The following is a 20,601-nucleotide window of genomic DNA, read 5'->3' as shown; positions in this document are numbered from 1 at the left end:
TACAGTAGCTCATTAAACACTAAATGGTAGTTTTAGTGCTCTCGGGACTAAAACCATACTGACAAATGTTAAAATTGCTTTTAGTACATAATCCAAAATCCAGTTTCTCGAAAATGTTGGATGACAAGGACACAAATCTGAAATTGAAAACAACAGATTAGGAAGTGGGTTTCTTTAAAATCAGCAAAACTGCAGCACATTAAGTCGGGCTGTGTCTAAATCTATATATAGGTTTATAAGTCTGTGATCTAAATGCTAACAGCACCAGTGCTATATCATATTTTGCCATTATACTGTACACTTCAACCCCACATGGGCAATTTTACTTCAAAGCTGCATACTTTAGGTAGTGGCTCAGGCTGTTGCCATAGGGTACAAGGCAAAGCCATTATACCGTGATTTAAGCATTAAGCATTTGGAATTCAAGCACATTAGATTTAATACACTTTAAGATTAATAAGGGCACATGAGAGTAAAGGCCAACTTTTTTCAAATTTAATCCCAGAACCACACAAATGTCAAGGCTACAGCTATGAGCCGGCATGCGGCGCTGGAAAATATCCAGGAGCAGAATGGAAAAGTGTTTGGATGATAAATCTGTGGAGACAAATGGTAAATAGAGGCCGACTGTATTTTTCTCCCTTAAAGCACTTTCCATCATGCGTTGGACTGGTGCTCAGTTTAAGCACATTTTATTCAGTCATTTGTAACTAATTGAGAAGGATACATACAGTATGTGTTTCCTACACATGTGCATGGGGATATAACAATGGTAGAAATTAAAGGTTCTATATACGATATCAGGAGCACTAATATAGCAGCAAACAACTATTGTCTATGTAAAGATATAGAGGAGTAATATCTACCTGAGCAGAGAATGAAGTCACTCTCCCTCTGTGTGTGTTGTAATCCGAGCTTCTCTGTGCTGTGTTGATATAGCCGGGCCGGCCACATGTGCCTTTTAGTGCATGTGAGCGTGCCACTGGCTCGCTCACGTCCGCCGCTCTGCACTGCGCTCATACGGCGGTTATAATTGATAACTGATACCAACACTGATGCCAACGGCGCCGTTGCAGAAGCTTAGCACCCACCCTTCGGTTCCCCCCCAGGTTAACACTGTTAGCTCTGTCAGCACTGTTGTCGTTGTTTGCACTGTCAATGCTGTTAGCACCGTTAGCTGTGAACCGTCGGCTCAGCCGTCGCCATGTTGAGAGCTGTGTGGAGGCACTAGAAATGCTCCCAATCTTGCATTTTGCACCCTTAAATATGCATTTATTGTTTGGCAACAAGTTGGAAACACAACATTGACATATTATCACATTCAATTGGAGTCCTGTCTCTGTCCATCAGATGAATGTATGTCCAATATTCAATATGCTTTTAGCTCTATTTTTGGTCTCCACCAACTCATTTGGGGAAATTTCTGGCTCTTTAGCTGATAAATGCTCCAATATGTTCACAACCTATTTGCTAACTTTCTCAGTCATGTGGCGCTTGCAGGTAGAGTAGAGTGCAGCTTGGACCACATATTTCTGTCTGAACCCAACCATAGTCCGAGAGAGTATTAATCGAGCCCGCCACAAACCTGACAGACACTCTGTTTTTCCCCATGAAATGAAGGTTAGACCGTCTCTAACTGCTGTACTGTGACGTATCTCACAGTGAAACTGAATATTTGAGTGGTGTACAGTTACAAGAGGGACTTAAATCAAATGATTTGCATTTTATTGGGCCACTAAAAAGTGGTTGGACCTCAGCCACATTGTTTTGGAAATGAAAACCACGTTTTTTCCCACCGATATCCAAAAACACATATCTTCCTGTGTCTCTCCATATTGCTTTGTTAGCTACTTCCATCAAAACACATATATTGCAACGATCCACCAACGATTGGCTAGCAAGTTTCCCAAAGTAACTTTGTGTCTTTCTCTTAAAACTTATTTGAGATATTTCTTAGTTTTTCCCATTCGGGTCGCGGGGAGGATGGCTGGGGCCAATTCCAGCTGACATTGGACAAAGGCGGGGTACACCCTAGACAAGTCACCAGCCTATAATTTTTTAGATTATGGGCTACATCATTATATTAATTTGAAGTTATGGAGACCCTGAGTGTGGATAATTGATTTTCTAACATCCTAGACACCTCTATAAGATAGTGATACTGCACAGGCTCACCATGCAGGCTTGAGGACATTATTACTAATGTTAACATCAGAAATATAGAAGCAGGCAAAATGGCTGAATCAGCCCTTTCTAGAAAAAAATATTTTATACTAGGCCATCAGATGATGATGATGATTTTAGTTGCCTGTAACTGAATTGAAATGGTTCTACCAATCCTGACTCTAACTCTGTCTCTTAGGAATGGTTCTCCTGTGCTTCAAATTGATATTTAGACCTTATTTTAGAGCGCTTTCCAAACGGAAAAAAGCCAATCATTGATCAACCATTTACTTTAAGTGAATCCAACATCGATATAGATTAAACTAAATTGAATACCCCTACTCCCAGGATGTGAGGAGGTGAGGCTAAAGAGTGTGGCTGCGGGAAATGTAGCAACAGATGCTGTTCATGTGGGCAGTGGTCATGTGATTTGCCAAATATGCATACACTTTACTTGAGTGAGAAGTGAGAGGAAGCACCGTGTCGAGTGCCTTTTTAAAAGCAAACTTTAAGCCAGGAATCTCGTGTATAATTCAATATATTGGTGCTTATAAGCATTCACAAGTATGTTTAGGGCTTTAGGAAGTGTTGGATGTTGAATAGTCTTGACTATACTGCTCATAATTTGAGTGTTTGGGGAGATTTTGGCTTTGAGTCTGTTTTTTTTTTTTAAACCAAGTTTCTTGGATTTGTACTCTCTGCTTGAGAAATGATGCAACAAGTTATTTATTAAGAAAAACAAAACAAAAACAAAGTCCAAAATAAAGCTGTTGGAAAATAAGATTCAGAAAAGTCAGAGGTCCACAGATGTGCATCAATTTCCTCAACTGTGAGACTCCTTTCCCAGAGCAAAGCAACTGTTGAAGAGTCTTGCCTGCCAAGCACATACATAAGCAATGGCTTCTGTGCTGACAAAAGGTCAGAAGATACAAGGAAGCAGTCTGATTTGAAGGGCAATCACTGCTGGGTTTCACTGGACTTTGGCTACATTTCAAAGAAACCTGTCAAAGCAAAAAAAACAGACAATACAGCTAAAGGCAACTGGGCAGAAAGGGTAAAGTCATTACTTGTTCATGAATATTTTTAATTATGTATTCAGGCATTCTTTTTTATCATTATCAAGCCAAATTCATCCCTCAATATGTGCTGTTGAGAAATAAACAACAACAATAAATGGAAAACACAATGCATTAATGATTTCCTTTCTTCTTTTTGCAATACTCAAGAGCTTTGATTTATTTGCCAGGAGGTAAAAGAACCACAATGACCTTATCTGTCTGGGCACACGTCCTTCCTGTTATAAACTGAGCTGACATTATATCTAAACTCAGAGAATCACCAAAGTGATTCATCCTGTGTGGAACATGAATGTCTGTACTAAATTTCATGGCAATCCATCCTATAGTTGTTGAGATATTCTACTCAAAACCAAATGTGAACCTCGTGGTGGTGCTATAGGAAAGGTCAGGGTTGTCATTAAAGTCAGTAGGATTCATCCTCTGGGAACTATGAACGTTTGTACAAAATTGCATGGCGATCCATTTAACGGTTGTCGAGACATTCCAATAACCTGCCAACCAAGTCAGGGGATCAGTAAAGTCAGTAAGATTCATCATCTGGGAACCATGAATGTCTGTATAAGGTTTCATGGCAATCCAACTGATAGTTGTTGAGATATTACAGTCTGGATCAAAATGGTGAACCAACAGTCTGATGTAGAACCAACTCGCTAGCATGGCAAAAAAAAAATAAATAGTCTGAAAAGAAAACCTTGAAATATCTAGTAATGACCAGGCGGCAACCTCCGGTACTGAAAAGTGAAGCCAATGAAGCGCCTTAAACTTGCATTCCTTCTAATACCCAACAGAGGGTGACTTCTCTGGTTGCAAAAAGAAGTCTGATTGTATAGAAATCTATGAGAAAATGAGTCTACTTCTCACTTGATTTATTACCTCAGTAAACTTTGTAGACTTGAGTTTATGGTCTCAATCGCTATTTTCGAGTCTTCTTCAATACAGCATGATGTTCATTTAGTAAATTATGGTCCCATTTAGAGTCAAATAGACAGATAGATAAAGCAGGGTCTGTTTAAGGGTGTGGCTATCTTGTGATTGACAGGTCGCTACCACGTTTCCGCCTCAGAACTTTAACCCTTTCACGGTGTGTTTTCAGTTCATGGAAGTTAATTGTAAAATTGTGTTGCCTAAAAATGTCTTATTCAGCGGTTGGTCATACTTAACTCCATCCTCTCATGTTACTTCTGGCAAAGAATGTTAATTGCCAATAAGTGAAAGACAATTGTTCGTTCCATTAAAACATCATCGCCCAGCAGCAAAACTTCGCTTCCGCCATTTTGGACTGAAAGCGACTACCGGACACTAGTAGAACGTCCACCTACAAAGTGCCATACAAAAGTAAAACTAAATTATTTCTATTCTATTGTCATAGTTAATTTCTCTACCAAATGGCCTGTGTTGAACAAAAAAAAATTATAAATGTAATAAGTGTTTTGTCAAAACAACACTGGAGTTTCATCTCTTTGCTTTTGGTTCCAGAAAACAAAGAAAGGTGACGGTCAAAATGCCAAACTCGAGTCTTCAAAAGCGTAGTCCACAAACCAATGGGTGACATCATGGTGAATGGGTCCAATTCCTATATACTTTGATTTGTTTCCTGCAAATGACAGATTGTTAGTCAGGTCATGCCAGCAATAAGCATACAGATGTATGCACCTGAGTCTGACGCAAATACAACACGGTAAAAACACATCAGCTCTGCGACCTTGCATGTCTTTATCTCGCTTCCTGTTTGAATGTGGATGTTTAAAGAGCGTAGAGTAATTGTACAGTAAATAGGAAGAGACAACGGGATTGTAATGCAGGCCTTGAGTGCCTGCTGTTGTCCTTCAATTAAGCATCATATGTTGCTCTTAGCACACCACACATACTAACTGGAACGGAAAACATTGTTGTGATGGGATTATAGTCAGTAGAGGAAAGAGGCCATCCCCCCTCCTTACTCTCATCAGGCTAGGGTAGTAGTGAAATATACTTGAGCTGCTTAGCATGTGTGGTAGTGAATTAGCTGACCAACATGCAGTGTGCACATACAAAGAAGGCAAGAGAGCGTGGTACTTAGTTTAAGGTTTACCTCCAGAGCTTGCAAAGTATAAGACACACGAGATAGTCCACACACTAATGAAGGATCATATGCATTACCCTCCACTGGTAGTTCATTAGTTTCAAATGAGGGAATCTATGGCTATGTGAGTCATCGCAAACACATTGAATCAGGTTGACAGTGTTGCGTGCGTACTATAAAGCGAGTGCTGTTTGGCTTACACTAAATTACATTTATGTGAAAAGAACATTTTGTCCGAAAATCGGCTATAAAAATGTATAATGCAATGTGTCCCAAACACATTTGAGTTATCAAGGGGTAATGTTGTCGGTATACATGGTGCAGTACTATATGTGCTTTAGTCCTCCGAGATAACACTTTGCCTCGGGCCTTGTGGAAGCATTTTTCAGTAGCAAATAGAAGGAAACACCAACAACTGCCTGAGGATAAACACTGCAGCTATATTAGCAATAGTAGCTTTACAGATGCTAACGGCTTTGCCTTAAGGGAGAGGCCAAGCAGATGACAACTGTGCAATACAGAGGCAGCAGCGAGACATAACTGTGATTGGCCCCGCTGCAAATTTTTTGTCTTGGGCCTTCGCCCCAAACACAAGCGCACAACCACTCCAGACAATTGCAAAGCAGACAATTGCTATGCGACTATGGAGAGGCTCACCATGCAACTCCTATCCTGCAAACCAACCTTAGATCAGCACAACGGACAGCAGCCGGAGCCCCAAAAAAAACACTAATTTACCAGCCTGCCCTGGACTCAGCAGCCAAATGTTATCACGGACACATATTACGGTAGATGCACATTTTCCAACATATGAGATGTAACAATTACAGTGCTATTGATTTAAATCCCTGATCCCAATTCCATAATAACAAAAACAAACCAGTACTTACCCATTAGAATTTCATCCTACAGGTCTTGTGCTCTGCAAAGTCATTAACAACACTGCTAAAGAACCATGTGTTTTTTTTATTGGCGCGATGTGGCTCGCCAATTTGAGCTGAACTTTTGTCAGACGCCCAGCTGTTTCTATTTATTCTTGTCGCTCGCCTTGAAATCGCCTCAATGGACCAGGAGCGGCTGATTGGTGAAGTTGATTCATTACCAGTGTTTAATTAATTAGCTGTATGCGTCACTGTGTGGAAGTGACTGGAGTCATTATTCTATGTGTAAGAGAACAGGCCTTCCTAACTTTGTAAAACAAAATGTAACAAATAAATACAGAGATATAAATTTACTCAAATGTTATTCAGCGATTATTAAAATAATAAATCTTACACAAGCAACTAAAAAATGTAAAAAAAAGAAATTTACGCAAAAAATACAATTCAAGTGTATACCTTTTTGTAATGCAGCAACACATTGGTCAAAACAGGAGTTAAAATTCCACTATATAATGTATATAGAATACAAACACAGAATTGAACTGAAATATTCGACCCCATTGTCACTGATACCCGATCCAGCTGTTTGACTCAGTATTGGCCTGATAATATCCGATCTGGCATCGGTATTGGTACATCCTTAATCTATATGATACCTCCTCATTTCACTACAAAACCTTGATAAGGTGGCAGCTGGCTGGAGGGACATCGCCAAAGTTTCCTACTGCTGCTGGCTATATTGTATGTCATTTCCAGTAAATATCACAATATTAAACGTATGTTTTTTGTTTAAAAAGAACAAAAGAAGGAAGATAATTGGTTCTGTCTCTAGTCTGATCTGGAGTGCACAGCTGATTGGTAGCGTACGTGGTTTGTTTACATGACGTAATAAAGCGGATTCAGTGTCGCACGGTGTAGGAAGGTGATTTTTGGGCCCCTGAAAGCTTCTGGGCCCCGGTGCACCACACCGGTTGCACTGTCAATATTTCCGCCACTGTACAGAGGCAGGCAGCCATTGCTAACCTTGAGCTTCAGCAGCATATGTTGTGTGACATGCTTGCATGCTAGGGGGTAAGTGCAGGGCAGTGGTTAGCTTCATCAAAAGTACTCCACTTTATCAGGAATGGGCTAAAGTGATTCAGATCCAGGAGGAGATAAACAGTTGAAGCTCTTCACTCTGTTTGTGTGTGTTTGGTGTGATATCATAACAGTGTGTGCACATGAAAATTAATGAGCTTCTTTACACAAGGAGCCTCATAACAACCGCGGAAATAATTATGCGCAGCAAAACTCTGGTGTGTGAAATAATAAAAGACAAGCATGCTGTGTAGCCCGTGTTTGCTATCAGCTCCCTAATTGTCTGTGTTAGCCTTTACTGGGCAGCTGGAGGGACACAGTGTCATGTATGATGGCAAAAACAAAGCCTCGACCCTCGCGACCCCGCAGCCGGAGTGGGCCCCCGTAACATTCTCAATCCGACTGAAAGAAATATCAGATTGCAACTGACCTCGGCCCCGCTGCTCGGAAATCCCAGTGCCACTATAAGAGGCTTTACCACAGACTAGAGGCGGGTGAATAGGGATAATTTAATGAAACATTAGACGAGAGCACTCCACAGTCCTTAAACAAATTGCTTTTCTGACTGCCAAGCTTGGCTCAATTTGGGTCGCCTGAAGGAAGAGCGCGAGCGGGAAAGAAAAGGGAAGAAAGAGCAGTTATTCACCTGCAGCGTTTAGAGGTTGGATATAATAGCTCCAGAAAAAAAACAATTGAAATATAGAAGATGAGTCTGTCCTGTGATGGCTAAGCCTCCCCTAGAACGTCTGCTTGTGGATTTATGAGAAGTTTCCGCAGGACAGATTAAGTGTAATGGGAGGCTGTTGACTTCCGACCAGAGAGAGCAGAAGGCACTCCTCCGCTTATCGACAGCCACCTATGGGCATAAACAGGTGGCTGCTGGGTAACTGGCACCTTTTACTGGCATAGGTGAGTAAAGGCCGGCCTTATTAAGGTGTTGACGGGGCCCGGGGAGCCATTTTCGTGCCATCGCAAAGGAGATTCACCTCTCATTACCTCTTTGTTCTACGTAGTGTTCTTAAGCTTGGGATTTAGGGCTGGCCACTGAGTAAAGCCTTGAATTAGCTTAATGAGAAGAGCCAGGCACATGATTTACACCTCACGTGGAGAGAAAGTCACAAGCAGGCACTTAGAGGCGGTATATGATTATTATGTCTGTGTGCTGCACAGGCGTGGTTTGATTTTAGAAGAGTGGTGAGTTTGCATGCAAGAGAGTGATTTGTGTCCCATGTTTGCATGCACGCGTCTCCAGCTGTTTCTGCGAGATGTACATTTGTGTGCTAATGCGACTATAATTGGGACTCCGGCATATGGATTCTTGGTGCCTCAGTAATGAGGGCAGAGGGAGGCACACAAGCATGAAATGCATGTCTCAATTGTACATTGTCGGCTTGGGTGTAAAGATAAAGATGTAGCATTGTTCAGAACACACAGGAGACACTAAAAGGACTGGCCCGCATGCATTTATGCAACGATATATAACGCTGAGGCCATCAAAGTGAAATGATTTAACTTTTGATGACTACAACTGCCCAGTAATGGTTGGTTTCTGATAGCCAGTTCCCAGAAAATAACTCCCTTATTAAGTTTTGTTTTTGTTTTTTGCTCAAATTCACAAAACAGTGGTCCGTGGTCTGAACCAAGACGTTAAACTTTATTACTACTTTTAACCTTGAAAAAGGCAGCGCAGACCAGCTCCACTCCTTCCGTTTTTACCTTTCACAATAAAATCCCTAGACATATAATATTTGCAGATGATTATTCAGCACTTTTGTGTCGTTTATTCGTCACACTCCCAGTTGGTAAAAGGCCTTTAGTCATGGTACTGCATTCCCCGATCTCAGCAATGATAACCGATGACCCGAGCTACCAAAATAATGCCCAAGTTGTAATAAACGGTGGTTTTCCTCTTAAAAAACAAATTCTAGTGAAATGTAGCAAATACAGTATGCAATCCTGTATATACCTACACATGCAAAGAACTGACTTGTCCCCCCCCCATCCCCCTCAACAAAACTGATCATCAGAAAGAGATTTATGTGACAGCACAGCTGTTTTTCCCACTTAAACAGTATCTGCAATCATGTCTCCACACCGTAAAATGAGATGGAGGAGTCATACATCATTCTATGTTCTATTATTATACATAAACGATATCAAGCTGAAATTTGTTGTCAAGGTTTGATTTGCACTCAATGCGTTCCCCTCTGTCGGATGCATATGGGATTTGAGAGAGCTACATAATCACACTTGTGTTTATTTGAATATTGTTAACATGTGTAGGTGGTGTTTTCCTTGATTGTGTAGTGTACAATATGCAGATTGGATAGACTGACAGTGGAAGAGACGTGTTGCCTTGTCATTTAATGGAATGCTGTGGATAGAAAATGACAGAAATAAGAACTGTCAGGCACAGACTGCTACCTACTTATTACCAGTCAGCAGCAGCGAGGTCTATGTGCGTTTGTTTTTGTGTGCATGTATCTGCAGGAGAAGACATTTAAATTTGAATTCTTTTGACCTCAGCTCCTGATCAAACAAAAACCTGTTTCCTCTCCTTCCCTCCTCATTATTCTCCCGCTGTTTCCTCTGCGCATTGTCCAGCTGTGAACCAGGACACAGAGAGGTTAGAGTTCCCTGTGGCTTGACACTTCATTGCAGGTTGTGAGTAACTGCCAGAGCACTCAGCACTTAATTTTTTTTAAATTATTTTTTTGTCAGCGCATGTATATTTCATCCTGCTGAAGGAAATGTTATTAGACGGCATGAGCTAAGTGGCATTCCGATGATTACATAATGTCGGGTACACACTACACAAGTATCGAGCCGATTATGGGCCCAGATGTTTCGATTGTTCTAAAGATCATCTTTCCAGATATTCCTGTAGTGTGAGTTATGTTAAGAGTGTTTTTTTTACGTCCCCCGATCGGCTCGGAAGTCCATCCTGGCCGCAACGATTTAAAATCATAAATATTAAACATGTTCAATATTTATGATTGGATATCTTGTTGTGTCGGGGGAACCCCGAGGCGCAGTCACGTGGGAAAAAACGATTGAGAATTGAGGACCAAGCTGATTGAAGCAGAACGACAACCACCGTTGTCATGGTGACTGCAGCATTAAGTAGTAGTAAGCAAAAAGTAGTCGTAAGATGAACCTCAGAAATGGAGGACCAACTTGTTGATATGTGGCAACAACACAAGTGTTTATTGAACATCTCTCCATGACTTCATTCATTATTTTTCTTTTTTCTTTGTGAATTTTCAGTACAAAGTACTGCAAAAACTAGCATTGCTAATTCTTCCTGCACGTTGTCCGCCATGTTTGTTTACACTAAAATCACAATTAATCACGAGAGATTTTGCGAGATTTTTTTAATCGGGACTCTTGACGTTCATGAATGGAATCAGTTAATGTGTTGTGTGCTGTTTTGGCCAAATCGTTGCTCACCACAAACTATAGGAACAAAACTGTTACATTTAACATGACATGTTATGCATGGGGTCTCTCACATTTTCAAATTCTGTTAGATTTGAAAAACCTTTTAGAGCAGGCCAGCCTTAAGAGAAGAAAAAAACAAGCTGATTGGATTGTGTTCATGCTTTAGATTGAGTTAAAAGTGAGAGATGTGTGAGCAGAGGTTAGGTCCTTGACTGTAAGAAGAGTTTGAGCCATGACCCAAGTGGAGTCAGTGGATGTACTCAAGTACCACTTCTGGCTTAATACACAGCTCGCTTCACAGTCACTCCATGAGCAAAGATTACTATTGGTTTCTAAATCAAGAGCTGTAAATCGAGTTCACTATAGCCTTTAGCTTTGCACATGATCTGCCAAAACCTCTCAGTTAAGACTTGTGGAATAAGTCTCCATTAACCCATCAGTAAATGTGCGTGCGGCACTGTGATCTGTCGGTACACTCACACACACTGTCCACATATCTGTAGTGTGCATGATCTAAATGAGTCCACAGACTTTTTTGTCAGGTAAGGCTGACAAGCAGAACACGGAAATCACATTAAACCTAGCATGCATCAGTATCAACGTGCATGGCTGGCATGTGTAGACAAGTATTAAAGCCTCTTTGGCAGCAGTCTTAGGGGAAACATAGCTTTGATCAAGAAGTGTCCAGGAACACGGTAAATCCATAAGCAGGTGTATCTATTTCAGCCAAATACCCGATTGAAGGATTATGTTTGGATAGCCATGGACTCAGATATAATGCTCTCAAGAGGGAGACATGTATGATTCATGTTGAGAAATCTGAAAGGCAAGTAGACCTACAGTACCTACAAAGTTGTCTTTCTATTTCACTCTCACGTTTCAAGTTTCTTATTAACAACTAAATCAACCCGTTCCCACGCCCAACTCGTCAAATACCGCAGTTTGGTCAGTGCCCGTCAGCACTGGAAACCAACACACGGAGGCACCCTTTAGCAACAGTATGTGACGAACCAGGCTTTCAACGAACTCCAATGTAAACCCACCAGCGGCGTTATTCGATGGTCGAAGCAGCTGATGTAGTATTAATTTTGTGAAAGTCCGTTCAGGGAAGGCAGGAGGGTCGGGGGATGGGTCAAATAAACACAAGACTTTCAATGAGGAGACCGTCGTTCATGTCCCGTGTGAAAATAAAAGTAACGTTGACTTATTTTGTCACGTGACTCGTCTGTATCGTCAGTCCCGTGAGTCCCGTGAGTCTCTAGTCAGTGAAGTTAACGTCAACCACGACCATTTACTAACCCTACCTAAGTGGTTGTGTTGCCTAAATCTAACTTCCTGTGAAAACGGAAGTTTATTTAGAAAGGACACTATGCATGTAACAAGCGTATATTGACACCCTGGTCCGTCCAAAAGTAACGTAAGAGGGGTACCCTGTGCGTTGGTCTCCAATGCCGAGGGGCATAGACCAAGCGGCAGTATTCAACGAGTTGGGAGTGAGGATGTGTTGATTAAAGAGAACCAGCTGTCGGCAATGAAAATCTTAGATCTCAGGTTCTCCCCAACAATGCTCATTCAACTATGTATAAAAAGAAAAAAACATTAACTAAAGTAAAAAAAAAAAAAATGCAAGTAAAAAAATAGAATCTAAAAGTTAAATCTTAGTTAATGTAAATGTTAGCACCATGTGCTTGTTAATATTGTATCCAGTTGGCAGCATAGTTGGCTCCAGTCCTGTCACGGATGTATTTTGACGTCAGTGTATGGTGGGGGAATACAGAGTGTGGCTGAGACAAGTTTCTTTACACCTCAGGGCTGAATGAGACAATATGGTGTATGAAAATGTCTTTGCAATATCACAAGGAACAAGTGTTTATTTCACCCAGTAACTTCTTTCTACATTACCACGAGTGTAATATGTCATTTGGTGGAGTATAAGTGGATGGCTGCTATGGCCCCTTAGCCCATACGGAAATGTTTCCCCTGTGCTTCCCAGCTGCTCAAAATTAGCCATTGCCACATTATTGTAACTGTGCATACAATTCCCATTCTGTAATATAGTCAGGCAGGAAAAGTGCAGGCAGATGTGATTTGGAGCTTAATGGCCAGTGCTCACTGGCAAAGCCTGACAGGGCTGAGGGGTTTGATGTTGGGAACTTTGTGCACAATGCCAGTTGGTCTATGGAGGCACTGTTGGACAGGATCTCTCTGCAGAATATCAGAATCACTGTCAATATGGATGGCACTTCAGTGGGCTATTAATAACAGGACTGGCTGGATATTACTATATTCATATATTAGCAAAGAAAACACCAAGTAATCCATTTGTCTCTAGAAAGACATGCTCCATGCTACACTCTGTCAGAACTGCTTGTCGGATGGTCAAATAAGTTGAGAAACCCCTTCCCCACCACGACCTTACCGATGTCCAATTTGGGGGGTGACCTGTGTACGTCAAATTCTGGAACTTTCTGGAACTGACGATCCAATTGGGCAGCTGTGCGGACCCCTCTCTTTTTATCATTTTTTACACAGCTATTTCTGTCACTTTTTACATAAACATCCAAGTTGAATGTCAGATAGTGTGCGCCGTTATCGCCATATTTAAATGATATCATGTCTTCCCCCTCTCAATGATGCCTGGCTTTTCACCAGGCCCTAGTGTGGCTGTTCAGACAACACATTCTCACTCCCAGCTCGTCAAATACCGCCGCTTGGTCAGTGGCATCGGAGATGGGGTACCCATCGTGCATTACTTTTGGACAGACCAACGGACGGCGTGTCAATATAGGCTCCTTACATGAATAGTGTCCTTTCAAAATAAACTTCCGTTTTCACAGGAAGTTAATTTAGGCAACACAACCAATTAGTTAGGGTTAGGAAACCGTCGTGGTTGACTTTAATTTCCCTGACCAGTGACTCATGGGACTCACAGGACTGACGATACTAATGACTCATGTGACTAAAGACTGACGTGACACAATAAGTCAATGTTACTTTTAGTTTCACAAGGGACATGAACACCGGTCTCCTGTTTGAAAGTGTTGTGCTTGTTTGACCCATCCACCACCCCTCACGCCCACCCTTAGCGGACTATCACGCTAATAATACTACGTCACTTGCTCAACCAACGGATAACGCCACGGCTGGGTTTATATTGGAGTTAGTTGAAAGCCCAGTTCGTCAAATACTGTTGCTAAATAGTGCCTACATGTATCGGTTTCCAATGCCGAGGCGCACTTACCAAACGGTGGTATTTGATGTGTTAGGAGTGAGTATGGGTTGGTCCAGAACAGCTACATGCACTTTTGCCTTCCAATGAGATCGGACAACACCGCATACAAACTAACTCTTTTCAAGCTTAACCTGACCCTAAGGTTCATTGCTCTTGAGCAGTAACTCATTGAACACCTTGAAAAAGAAAACGCTGGCCAACGCTAAGGTTGTTACCCAAACTGTTTGATGTAGTTATCAATCACAGTTTAAAGATTGACTTCCTCGCTCGACTTTGACCTACCGCATTTGCTGTATTTGCGCGACTCATGGTTTTCCTGTAAAATTAAACATTATTAGTGACAATATAAGTGAAAAAAGTGGTAGTTAATCTTATACCTTTGGCTTGTTTACAACACGTAGGATCTCTCAGCAAATCAAATTCTCTGACAATATGGATGCAGCTGAAGTGGACTATACAGACTTCCAGCATGGGTTGGGTGTTCATATATAAGCAAAGAAAACACTATAGAAATGGTCTGGTGCATAATGCTAACATTTAGCATTCATACTGAGTAATTAGGCCAGTATACATCAAACGATGAGGTCTAAAGCTAAATGGTGAGTCATTTTAATGATATTTTATGCAGATTTTCTCCAACGGATAAGTCTTCCAAATATACTAGCCTCCTAAGTTGTTCGAAGTGAAAGAGACCAAGTGAAATTGAATGCATTTGACAGCAAAGTGTTCTACTAAATATAGTATCTCATAGGGTAGAGGAGGAAAGAATTATGGCATCACCTTGAGAGTAACTTGTAAGTGGCAAGTCCCTGCGAGTTGGTGCAATCCTGCAGATTTCCCAGCGAACCTTTTTTGCTAATGGAGTTGCAGAACTATCTCCTGCAAAGAGGGGAGAGAGGCTCAAATGAGGCAGCGGAATGACATGCAATAGACTGGAAAATATGAGGCAGCGAGAGGGGGATGGACTCACGCTGATGTGTTTATTCGCCGCTGCGGGTTCCCACCAGAAATCTTTGTGGGCGAATGCATTTTAAGTCCCCAATGCATAAAGAAGTAGACACAGCTTGTGTCCTACCATAAAAAACCTTTAGAAATCAAACACGCCCTTGGATGTTGGGACTTTTGGTCTTGCTTGGTTTCACAAGTTCATACAGGGATTCAGAGGAAGGTTTGGGGGTTGAAATCATGTTCAGTCGCCATGCTGTTAACTGGTTTTGTCAAACTTTAGAGGCAATCCTGTTTGGTCAAAAGGGATGTATTCAGAGTAAAAATCCAATCTTTTTGTGGTTAAGATCAAATTGTTTTGTCATTGAGACAACTTTCATTTACAATTTACAATTGAAGTGTTATTGTGAAGTAAATGGACTGGGTTTGACAAGTGAGTGGATTGTGAAAGTGTAATTCACCGAGGTAATAACTAAAGGCAGGTGCAGAGAAAAGCATGAAAATATAAGTTATTTAACAGGTGTCAACACATAAGCTTATGGTTGTCAGTTTGATTTCTCAGGTCCCTGTACTACAAGAAGATCGCAGCCACCTGGCTTTTTTCACACCATTAAAGCTGAAGTAAAACTAACCACTGGCCTATTGCCATCCATGACAGCTTGACGTCCCAGCCTTGTGTTAATCACACAGCGGAATCAAGTCTTGCTGTGAAACAATCACACAAGGTCATCTGGTATAGCAAAAATGCAACGTTATTATCTTTCCGCTGCATGCACTATTCAAAGAAAGGAAGGATGCTGAGTGACGTTCTTTGCTGACACCACTCCAACTGTTATTCTGACACTCTGATAAGACACTGTGTGCAATATGAAAGCTACCACTGAGGCAGCTCTATAAAAAGCTACAAGATAATGTGCAGCATATTTGAAAGCCTGCCAAGATGATTCATAACATTACAACTAATTGCTGACTCACATTTTAATCAATGATGATTTGAAACATGTAACATTCCTTGTTAACCTTTCACACTGTGCTTGCTGACAAAGCTGTAGGCATAATGACACATACCATACAGCATGTTTTATTTTAAATTAGCACTGGCTAGATGGAGTTTAGCACACTAGGTTTGAAAGAGAAGTGGCTAACGTTAAGTAATTGTAGGTTGGAGAGGCAAAGGTTATAGGTTTAAAAATTAGGCTGATGCTAATTTATAGGTTGAAAAGTCAAGCTAATATTAAGCTTATGGTTATGGTTCTATGAATAGCAATTAGGCTGATGCTAAATTAGCCTATAGGTTGAAAAATCAAGCTAAAAACAATAATACATTTTAGGTTGGAAAATGACACTAATGCAAAGTTATATGTGGAAAAATCCAGCTATGGTTAAGTTTGAGGTTGACAAGTCAAGCAAACAATAATATGTTTTAGGTTGAAAAATGAGGCTAATGCTAAGTTATAGGTTGAAAAGTCAAGTTAATATGTAGTTATAGGTTTAGTGAGGCTAAATTAGGTTGATGATGAATAATTGAGGTTGAAAAATCAAGCTAAGTAGTATGTTAAAAAGTCAAGCTAATAATAAAAAGTTTTAGATTTAAAAAAAAAATCACACTGTTAAGGGTTAGGGTAGCTTGGGTTAGGGTTAGGGTTAACCCTAGCTTGAAAAGTCAAGCTTATAGTAAGACATTTCTAGTGGAATACTCAAGCTAAAGTTACCACCACTATTGAATAGTACTGCATTAATCTAATACATGTGAACTGTATTTACACCAGTTTTAACCCATAAATGGTGTATATTTGGACTAAGTTTAAAGCATGGCTGCAGCTTATGTACAAGGCTATTCCTACCGTTTTTGTTTGTTTTGTTTTTTGTTGGGGGGGGTATTCTGTACAACATGGAAGACGAAATAGAGAGGATGATGGAGGAATTGAAACACAAACAGATATATGGTATCAAATATAATAATAGCACTAATGCTAACACTATAAAGCAGTGTTATTCTCAGCCAAAGCTTTACAATTCCATTTTGAGGGAAGGTTGATCTGGCTCACTGTACGTCCATTCTGCTGGAGGATGATACATTATAGCGACTATAGAGGGGCACTTGAAGAAATGACTTCAAAGAAGCAAAGTGAGATAGCAGCTGCCCAATCAGATCTCACTTTAGCAGGATAATAGCATTCAGGTCCCCGGAGGCAGAAACGAGGATGTGTCATAAATTATGAATTTCCATGAGAACAGATATGGATGGCGGTGTCATGCAATAATTGGCACAGCACTTAGCTCCAAGGGAAGCTGGCTGGTGGCTGAGTGATGTACGCTTGCAGGCACCTACCCCGAAAACACGTTGAAGTGATTTGCAAAGTCAGCGTGACACAAAGAGGCGCCCCCAATTATCATGTTGACCCAAGGCTATATGATGTGGCAACGTCATTTCATGACCTGTAGGGCAGCATGGCGGGGAGCAACAGTGGGTCTCCTTCCTCCCGAGATGATTGAGGGTGCACTCGGAAATATTTGAATGTCAAAATACACCTAACCCACAAACTGGTGGTGCAACACTCAAAATTGGCTCGTTGCGATGTACATAATTATATGAGAGGAAAAATGCGACTGTCAGCCAAGAAGATAAAATTCAGGCACAAGCACTGTGCATTTCACTGATGGCAGTATCAAAGGTTTCTGGTTCAAAAAGCCTTTAGTACTTTCAAATATGTACTGTCTGTTCTAAAACCCGACAAAGGTTGCTTAGCTTTTAACATGTTTTCATTATTTATTTTTTTAAATAGAATTTTTAAAAAGGGGGGCATATGCAAAATAATCTAACGTCTTGTGGTGTTTAGCCATGCAAACATGTTGGTTTATTTCAACACAGTCTAATGGCAGTTTGTGAAACAGTCACAAAATTTCATCTATTTGAATCATGTACATAGATATGAATTTCCCTTTTTTTCCCTGACACTCAGCACGACTTTAAACAACGTATTATTCATGCTTTTTCCCACGAATGTCCAGCAACACGTGACGCACATGTCAATTTCCGCTCCAGTCTTTTCAAAATAAAACTACTTAGTTAGGTTTAGGAATACAATGAATTGGTTAAGCTTAGGCAGCAAACTACTTAGTTATGTTTAGGAAAAGATCAACTTGGTAAGACTTAGGCAACAAAACTATTTAGTTAGGTTTAGGAAAAGATCACGGTTTGTCTTTAGATAATTCCGGAAGCGCCGTAACTTAAGTACAGAAGTTACATGACAAATAAATAAACCTTTTGACCCACCCGTCCACCCCGACCTCCTCCCTATACGCAGCGTTTGCCGCTTTTTATACTTCCTGGTTCAATTACATGGATTACATACAAATTGATTTTGTGCTGACCTTTGAGAAAAAAATGCCAAATTTGTGTCAGTGTAAACGAATCAATACATTACATTGTGTAACTATTTCACGAACTGCTGTGCGACTGGGCTTTATTATTTGCTAAGGCAACATTAAAACTATTACTCTTGAAAGAATTTGAAACACCCGCACAGACATACTATACTATACTAGATACTGATTGGCTGATACATTTCAACAGAACACCTAAACAAACCAGGAAGTTGCCAAATTGACCACAGAACAAAAATAATTAAGGTATAGTTCGACATTTTGGGAAATGCGCTATTTGCTTTACCGCTGAGAGTTAAATGATAAGATCAATAACATTGTGCCTTAAGTATGGAGATGGAAAGCATTTAGCCTAGCTCAGCATAAAGACTGGAAACAGCTAGCCTGGTTCAGTCCAAAGTTAAAAAATGCACTTGCCAGCACCACTAAAGCTCATTAATTATTAACTAATGTATCTCATTTGTTAAATTTGTACACAAATAGAAATGTAGCTAAGGTTAAGCTAAGGATATAGCTAAGGTTTTCAAAGTTAGCACAATAATAACGCAAATTTGTTTTAACAGCACTATTTATTTAATGCATTAACACAACTTGTGATTTTTAGGTTGTAGTGGGCTCAGTTTTAAAGCTGAAGATCCTGTTATCATATGAAACTAGAAAAAATAAGGAATCAATTGTTACCAACCATGCCATTATGGTGTGTCACGACATGAGGATAAATAACGCTCCAATCTTACGCTAAATTTTGGCGAGGAAAAACTGACATGGCCATTTTCAAAGGGGTGAAAATGGGTTTTATGGGTTTCCTCTTTACAGACATGCCTACTTTACTTTGATAATCATGTGCAGTTTTTGGGGCAAGTCATAGTCAAGTCAGCACACTGACACACTGACAGCTGTTGTTGCCTGTTGATGATGGTAAGAGTATTAAATACCTGACAAATATTTAAGGTACATTTTGAACAGATAAAACATGTGAGATCATTTTGCGATTAATCGTGATTAACTATTGACAATCATGTAACTAATTGCGATTGCATTTTTTTAATCGATTGACAGCTCTAGTTACAGCATGTAACGCCCATTAAAACCACAGCTTGCCACTTTCCATTTCTGTGTGTGTTCAACCAGCTATTGCATTGTTATGCAAGAGCTTGCACCCTCCCTGATTCAGTAACCCAATTTATAAAAGCTCTCCCGAGCCCCGCTGAATTAAAATCCCTCCTGCATGGCATTATGGCTTCAGGATTTTTCTTTTTCAGAAAAGCCACAGTAAATGCAAAGACATTTGTAGTCACAATAACCACGAAAAATATGAAACCAACACTTTGTTGTTATCTCGACTTTTTTTTTGGTATGCATCCAAACGAGTCCTTCAAAATAATGCTATACCCTGAGAGAATGGATCTGACTCCAGACCTCGGTCAGGGTTTGTGGCAGACCCGTTGTTCTGACTTCTCTAAAATAAAAGGATTAGATGCCACAGAGATGTCTCAGATCGATGCCATTTCTCATATGCCTGCTCTCTGCCTCTCCTCATTGTTTTCCTGCAGGTGAAAGAGTGAACGGATGAGGTGGAGGACTTCTTCCTCGGCACACACACAGACGTCACCTTGCAACGTTCGTCCGTGGGAGGAGGGGGAAGACTTGGGATTTTTGTTGCCCGCAGGAGGAATTCAAGGTCAGTACACAGCTCACTCTCACACAGCCTTGAGAACAAATAAATAGATGGAGGGAGTCTTTTTCTATTGGCTGTGTTTGTATTAAGAGGAGTCAGGAGAGTTGATAAGATTTTATGCATGAGCTTCATCGCTTTCATGGACAAATAATTGGAGAATAAATGAAGAATCTGTTCAATATCCTAACACAGAATAATAGATGTTTTAACAAAATTGTGGTTCAGGTGAAAGAAAGAAAAAATCCCGAGCCTTTTTGGTCCTTCTGTCCATCCTTATTCCTCTCTCATTTAGTTTAATCCACATTCCTTTCCCTAGTATTTTGTTTCCTTTCTTGCATTGCTCCTTTATCCCTTTTTTAAAATTTCAGATATCTAACGAAAAAATCACTAATCAACGCCCCCAAACAAATGTTGGGCCGTCCAAGGTTTTTTTTTTTTTTCCTTGTGAAGTCCACACACTGGGAAGAATTTGGATTTTAATTGCTTCCCTGTAGATTGCTGCCTCGCTGAGAAACTGGGTTAATTGCATAAGAAGAGAGAGCCACTTGTGACCTTCATTGAATACTGCCAACTACAGTTACTGCGGCATGCCTACTGCAGTGTTGCATTTACAGATTGTTTAGCCACAGCTATGAGGAAAGAAAAAAGGTGATGTC

General features: G+C 40.5%; 1 protein-coding gene across 1 annotated transcript in view; it reads left to right on the top strand.

Moving 5' to 3' along the window:
• Window positions 1-20,601, top strand: part of LOC141783822 (leucine-rich repeat and fibronectin type-III domain-containing protein 2) — a 179,484-nt gene that overhangs the window by 51,676 nt on the left and 107,207 nt on the right. Inside the window, exon 2 of the mRNA XM_074661352.1 lies at window positions 19,821-19,948. The gene's annotated coding sequence lies outside the window, so the exon portion shown is untranslated. The remainder of the gene's footprint in view (window positions 1-19,820; window positions 19,949-20,601) is intronic.

Source organism: Sebastes fasciatus, chromosome 15 (assembly GCF_043250625.1).
Source record: "Sebastes fasciatus isolate fSebFas1 chromosome 15, fSebFas1.pri, whole genome shotgun sequence".
Classification (NCBI taxonomy): domain Eukaryota; kingdom Metazoa; phylum Chordata; class Actinopteri; order Perciformes; family Sebastidae; genus Sebastes; species Sebastes fasciatus.
The sequence above is the reverse complement of the archived record's forward strand: the minus strand, read 5'-3'. Positions and strand labels throughout refer to the sequence as shown.